Below are 7,021 nucleotides of genomic sequence, written 5' to 3' on the forward strand. Positions count from 1 at the left end.
AGAAAATGTGTTTTTATTGGCATAGCAAGAAAAACGTTTTTTTGAGACAGAGTCTCAATCTGTCACTTTGGGTAGAGTGCTGTGGCGTTATAGCTCACAGCAACCTCAAACTTTCGGGTTTAAGCAATTCTGTTGCCTCAGCCTCCCAAGTATCTGGGACTACAGGCGCCCACCACAATGCCCGGCTATTTTTGTTGCAGTTGTAATTGTTTGGTGGGCTGCGGCTGGATTCAAACCCTCCAGCTCGGTGTATGTGGTTGGCGCCTTAGCTGCTTGAGCTATAGGTGCCAAGCCAGCAAGAAAAAACTTTTTAAAGGTATTTTGGTAGAACCTTGATTTTTTTTTTTTTTGTTTGTTTGTAACTAGAGTGACCAACTCATCCTGCTTTAAAGAGGACTCTTTCAGTCTCAGGAAACCAAGGCAGTTACAGATCACTTACTTTTTTTTTTTTTTTTTAAATGCCAGGTGGCAGTTTTTATGGTTTTGTTTAAACACAAATCAAATGTGCACTTTAGCTGTCTGTTCATTTTCTTCACTGCACACCCTGGCATTGGGATTGGTGACTCTGATGGCCAGCTGGGCCGCTCTTTTCACAATAGCTTTGCCGTTCTTGGAGGAAACGCTATGAGCAGTCTCTGTACAGTAAGATTTATTGCACATCAGCGGCACTTCCAGCTCCTTGATGTTGTAGGCCAGGGACTTTCAGAGACCCTTAGGCAGCGTGTGCTTTGTTTTCTTGTTGCTCCTGTAACCAATGTTGGGCATCAAGATCTAACCCTTGAATCTTCTCCGAACTCTGTTGTCAATACCTCTGGGTTTCTTCCAGTTACACTTAATTTTGACATACTGGTCTGCCTGGTGCCTCATAAACTTCTTGGTCCTCTTTTTGATGATCTTCGGCTTCACAAGGGGTCTGAGGGTGATCATGATGCCGAATAGGAGATGCTTGCCACTCTGTAGGTAGTGCCGAGGAAGGGAGCCCAAGGTGACGCTCAAAGGGTGATGAGAAGTTCACCACTTATTTTTAAGGTAGTTACATATTAGGGCTTAATATGTAATTTAGGGTTTAGGTCTGTAATTTAATTTTATCTCCTCTATTATTCTCTCTGATTTTTTGCCTCTATTTTCTTTTGACTGCCTTGATGTGAGTTACTTGAAACATTTTTTGGGATTTCATTTGGTTTTATCTGTAGTGTTAGGGAGTATGTCTCTTTGCATAACTTCATTCAGTGGTTGCTGTAGGTATTACGTTATACATACATATCACAGTCTAATGGTGTCAACACTTTACAACTTTAAGTGAAGAACAGAAACTATTCCTTCGTGGGCGGTGCCTGTGGCTCAGTGAGTAGAGCACCAGCCCCATATACGGAGGGTAGCGTGTTCAAACCCCTCCCTGGCCAAACTGCAACAACAAAACATAGCTGGGCCTTGTGGCAGGGGCCTGTAGTCCCAGCTACTCGGAAGGCAGAGGCAAGAGAATCGCCTAAGCCCAAGAGCTGGAGGTTGCTGTGAGCTGTGATGCCATAGCACTCTACTGAGGGTGACAAAGTGAGACTCTGTCTCTAAAAAAAAAGGAAGCTATTCCTTCCTTGAATATTTATTCAACTATTTATAATGTAATTGTCTTCATTATTTTTTTTAAGCCAAATTTAACAGTGGGGGGTTGTCATCTTCAGTATTTTTTCTATAGACCACATTAAGAGCCATATGAAATAATGTTATACTTTTTTCCCCATTGTCCAATGTAATTTATAAAACATAAAAGAAAAGGAAAACCTATTGCATTCACACATGTTTTTGCTTACCATATATTCTTCTTTCTCTGTAATGCTCTGAGATTTCTTTATCATTTCCTTTTTGTTTAGATAATTTCCATTAGCCATTATTTTAAGGGAGGAGGTATTCTGATGACAAATTCTCTAAAGTTTTTTTCATAGGAAAGTATTTTGATTTTCTTTTCGCTCTTGAAGGATCTTCTCAGTGGATGTAGGTTCTTGGTTAATGTCTCATCTGAAACCATGGAGGCTTGAAAAAAGTAGCACCAGAAAATAGGTGAGAATGTATTGAGAAAGAAAGATGTTCTTTCTTTCAACAGATAACTATTAATTCTCACCTTTAGGTAAACTATTAATTTATAGGCTAAATATGTGAATTATGTTTCAAGACAGCTTCAGATCTTTCTGTATACCTTATTTATATTTTTACTGACCACTCATTCACCAATCATCTCCATATGCCTTGGACTCACATCAGAGACTAATTAAGAGTTGCAGGCTGTGGGGGAATATCAGGAGAGGGAAATGGGAGAGGCAGCAGGCGCTCCTTCAAAAGCATGTGACTTGTTTGATTAAAAAGCAATGAAGTTTCTCTAGAAATGTTTTCCATGTTAACATTTTCTATATTATCTTAACCTTAATCAACTTCTTCTGATTTTTCATATTTCAACTTGGAAGCTTGCCTCATTTCCTCTCAACAAAATTTTCAGAGGAAATCCAAGAATAGCAGTAATTTTCAACATGGAGGTATAAAACTACTCGAGTAAAAGATTTTTAAGACTCGAAACTTAACTCGATGTCTTGCTTGTTGGAAAATGATATCCAAACTACAAACACGTTACCCTGCTCTTGTGAAGTCCTAAAAGTAAATCCTGGAATATAGGATTTGGGCAGCACAGGTATTCTTCTATACTCGGGAAAGGGTTTTGCAGCACCTCCAAAGTATAAATATACCTCTAAACTTAATTGAGCAATTTGGAAACACATATGTAAGGAGAATGTCTAGGTAACCTGAGAGCAAACATAGGATAGAAAAATTGCCTTTGTCTGCTAAGGAAATTAGATGAAGTCATGTTAAATACTTTTCAGAAAGATGTTCTTATAGATGAAGCTAGAGAAAAAGCTTATTCACAGAAAGGCCATGGCCACACAATACTATTTTGTTCTTCTTGTCCAGTAGGTTATTCAAAATTATGTTAAATTTTCTCTTACTCAATATGAATAATCGTAATAAAATATCCCAGGAATATATTGGAGTCCAATCATCATTAAATCTAACAATCATTTGGCCAATAACAAGTAAATCATCATTGATATTTTGTCAGTTTGCATTTACAAAAGGAATCTGAAAGTTCCTCTAATGGAAGAAATATATGCAAACCTACTTTTCCAATTCCTCTCACTCTAGGAAACAAAACCTAGACACATACCATCCTGTAAGGATCCAGAATTTCCAAAATTTTTATTATAGAGTGGCTTGCAAGTAACTAAGAAGGAAGGGATATGTTTTTAGTGTGTTCATTCTCCATGGAGACTTTCATAAAGAAAAGAAGTTGATTTAATTTTGTTGTATTCAGTTTTAGATGGTATTTTCAAATCTAATATTAATTAATTAAACATGTTACTTTTAATTTGGTGTCCTCAAATGGTGGTGCTGTTGGGTAGAGAATAGATCTAGCATAGAGAACATGTCAGTTAAGATGAATAACATTGAACTTATCCTCTGGAGTTGTAAAAGTTAACTTATTAATAAATAATAAACAAAATATTATGGAAACATGTTTGGCAACATAATATGGTTGGAGTTGGAGGATTATTTTTTTATGTTAGAAACTGTAATGAAAATGCTGTGGACATTAAGCAATTGAAATGAGTTAGTAAGACTGAAGAAGTAAATTTTATTTTTTACTTTTAATTAATATAAATTTAAACAGCCACATATGGCCATCATTTTAGACAATATTGCTATATACTGAGAAAATTAAGACAGTAAGGAAAGGTTGTGATAATTGTTTAGAGTCCTGAATATTTGCAAATTATTATTATAAAGGCTAGAGTGTATTTATGAGAGCAGAAATAAGGCTGACAAACTGTAACATTCTTTTTTTCTTTTTTTTTTTAATTAAACCATAGCTGTGTACATTAGTATGATCATGGGGCACCATACACTTGGTTTATATATCGTTTGACACATTTTCATCACATTAGTTAACATAGCTTTTGTAGCATTTTCTTAGTTATTTTGCTAAGACCTTTACATTCCACATTTACTAGGATTCACATATACCCTTGTAAGATGCACCGCAGGTGTAATCCCATTAGTCCCCCTCCTTCCCCCTCCCTCCCCTCCCTTTCCCCTTTCTCCCTATTCTTAGGTTATAACTGGGATATAGCTTTCATGTGAAGGTCCTACATTAGTTTCGTAATAAGGGTGAGTACATTGGGTACTTTTTCTTCCATTCTTGAGACACTTTACTAAGAAGAATATGTTCCAGCTCCATCCATGTAAACATGAAAGAGGTAAAGTCTCCATCTTTCTTTAAGGCTGCATAATATTCCATGGTGTACATATACCACAATTTATTGATCCATTCGTGGATCGATGGGCACTTGGGCTTTTTCCATGACTTAGCAAATATGAATAGGGCTGCAATAAATATTCTGATACAAATATCTTTGTTATGGTGTGATTTTTGGTCTTCTGGATATATGCCCAGTAGGGGGATTACAGGATTGAATGGCAGATCTATTTTTAGATCTCTAAGTGTTCTCCATATCTCTTTCCAAAAGGAATGTATTAATTTGCATTCCCACCAGCAGTGCAAAAGTGTTCCCTTTTCTCCAAATCCACGCCAACATCTCTGGTCTTGGGATTTTGTGATATAGGCTAGTCTCACTGGAGTTAGATGATATCTCAAAGTAGTTTTGATTTGCATTTCTCTGATGATTAAAGATGATGAGCATTTTTTCATATGTCTGAAGGCCATGCGCCTGTCTTCTTCAGAGAAGTTTCTCTTCAAGTCCCTTGCCCAGCCTGCAATGGGATCCCTTGTTCTTTTCTTGCTAATGCGTTTGAGTTCTCTGTGGATTCTGGTTATTAAACCTTTGTCAGAGACATAACCTGCAAATATCTTCTTCCATTCTGAAGGCTGTTTGCTTGCTTTACTTACTGTGTTCTTGGCTGTGCAGAAGCTTTTTAGTTTGATCAAGTCCCAATAGTGTATTTTTGAAGCAGCTTCAATTGCCCGGGGGGTCCTTCTCATAAAAAACTCGCCCAACCCAATTTCTTCAAGGGTTTTCCCTACACTCTCTTCTAGTATTTTTATAGTTTCATGTCTTAGGTTTAAATCTTTAATCCAGGGTGGCGCCTGTGGCTCAAGGAGTACGGCACCAGTCCCATATGCCAGAGGTGGTGGGTTCAAACCCAGCCCTGGCCAAAAAAAAATAAAAAATAAAAAAAAAATAAATCTTTAATCCAGTGAGAGTCTATCTTGGTTAATGGTAGAGGTGTGGGTCCAGTTTCAGTCTTGTACAGGTTGCCAGCCAGTTCACCCAGCACCATTTGTTAAATAGGGAATCTTTTCCCCACTGAATGTTTTTAATTGGCTTGTCAAAGATTAAATAATGGTAAGCAGCTGGATTCATCTCTTGGTTCTCTATTCTGTTCCAGACATCTACTTCTCTGTTTTTGTGCCAATACCATGCTTTGATCACTATCGATTTGTAGTATAGTCTGAGGTCTGGTAGCGCGATTCCTCCTGCTTTGTTTTTATTTTTGAGTAATGTCTTGGCTATTCGAGGTTTTTTCTGATTCCATATAAAACGAAGAATTATTTTTTCAAGATCTTTAAAGTATGACAGTGGAGCTTTAATGGGAATTGCGTTGAAATTATATATTGCTTTGGGTAGTATGGACATTTTAACAATGTTGATTCTTCCCAACCATGAGCATGGTATATTTTTCCATTTGTTAACATTCTCAGCTATCTCTTTTCTTAGAGTTTCATAGTTCTCTTTATATAGATCTTTCACGTCCTTTGTTAGATAAACTCCCAAGTATTTCATCTTCTTTGGCACTACTGTGAATGGGATAGAGTCCTTAATTGTTTTTTCAACTTGACTATTGTTGGTATATATAAAAGCTACCGATTTATGAATGTTGATTTTGTAACCTGAGACACTGCTGTATTCCTTAATCACTTCTAAGAGTTTTGTAGTAGAGTCCCTAGTATTTTCCAGATATACAATCATATCATCTGCGAAGAGTGAAAGTTTGATCTCTTCTGACCCTATGTGGATACCCTTGATTGCCTTTTCTTCCCTAATTGCGGTGGCTCCATTACAATGTTAAAGAGCAATGGAGACAATGGGCAGCCTTGTCTGGTTCCAGATCTAAGTGGAAATGATTCCAATTTAACTCCATTCAATATGATATTGGCTGTGGGTTTGCTGTAGATGGCCTCTATCAGTTTAAGAAATGTCCCTTCTATACCAATTTTCTTAAGTGTTCTAATCATGAATGGATGTTGGATGTTATCAAAAGCTTTTTCTGCATCGATTGAGAGGATCATATGGTCTTTGTTTTTTAATTTGTTTATGTGCTGGATTACATTTATAGATTTACGTATATTGAACCAGCCTTGAGACCCTGGGATAAAACCGACTTGGTCATGATGTATGATTTGTTTGATATGTTGCTGGATTCTGTTTGTTAGAATCTTGTTGAATATTTTTGCATCTATATTCATTAGTGATATTGGTCTATAATTTTCTTTTCTTGTTGGGTCTTTTCCTGGTTTGGGGATCAGGGTGATGTTTGCTTCATAGAATGTGTTGGGTAGTCTTCCTTCTTTTTCTACCTTTCGGAACAGGTTGAGTAATATAGGTACTAATTCCTCTTTAAAGGTTTGGTAGAATTCTGACGTAAAACCATCTGGTCCTGGGCTTTTCTTTTTGGGGAGATTTTGTATGGTTGATGATATTTCTGAACTTGATATGGGCCTGTTCAACATTTCGACTTGTTTTTGATTAAGTCTTGGAAGGTGACGTGTTTCCAAGTAACGGTCGATTTCCTTCAGATTTTCGTAGTTCTGAGAGTATAGTTTCTTGTAATATTCATTAAGGATTTTTTGGATTTCTGAGGAGTCTGTTGTTATTTCATCTTTGTTATTTCTGATTGATGAGATTAGAGATTTTACTCTTTTTTTCCTGATTAGGTTGGCCAATGGTTTATCTATTTTGTT

At 36.8% G+C, this 7,021-nt stretch overlaps 1 pseudogene; it reads right to left on the minus strand.

Annotated features, from left to right (window-relative positions):
• Window positions 1-498: 498 nt before the first annotated feature.
• LOC128560789 (60S ribosomal protein L32-like) lies at window positions 499-927 on the minus strand (annotated as a pseudogene).
• Between the last annotated feature and the right edge of the window lie 6,094 nt (window positions 928-7,021).

This window comes from Nycticebus coucang, chromosome 2 (assembly GCF_027406575.1).
Source record: "Nycticebus coucang isolate mNycCou1 chromosome 2, mNycCou1.pri, whole genome shotgun sequence".
NCBI classification, from domain to species: Eukaryota; Metazoa; Chordata; class Mammalia; order Primates; family Lorisidae; genus Nycticebus; species Nycticebus coucang.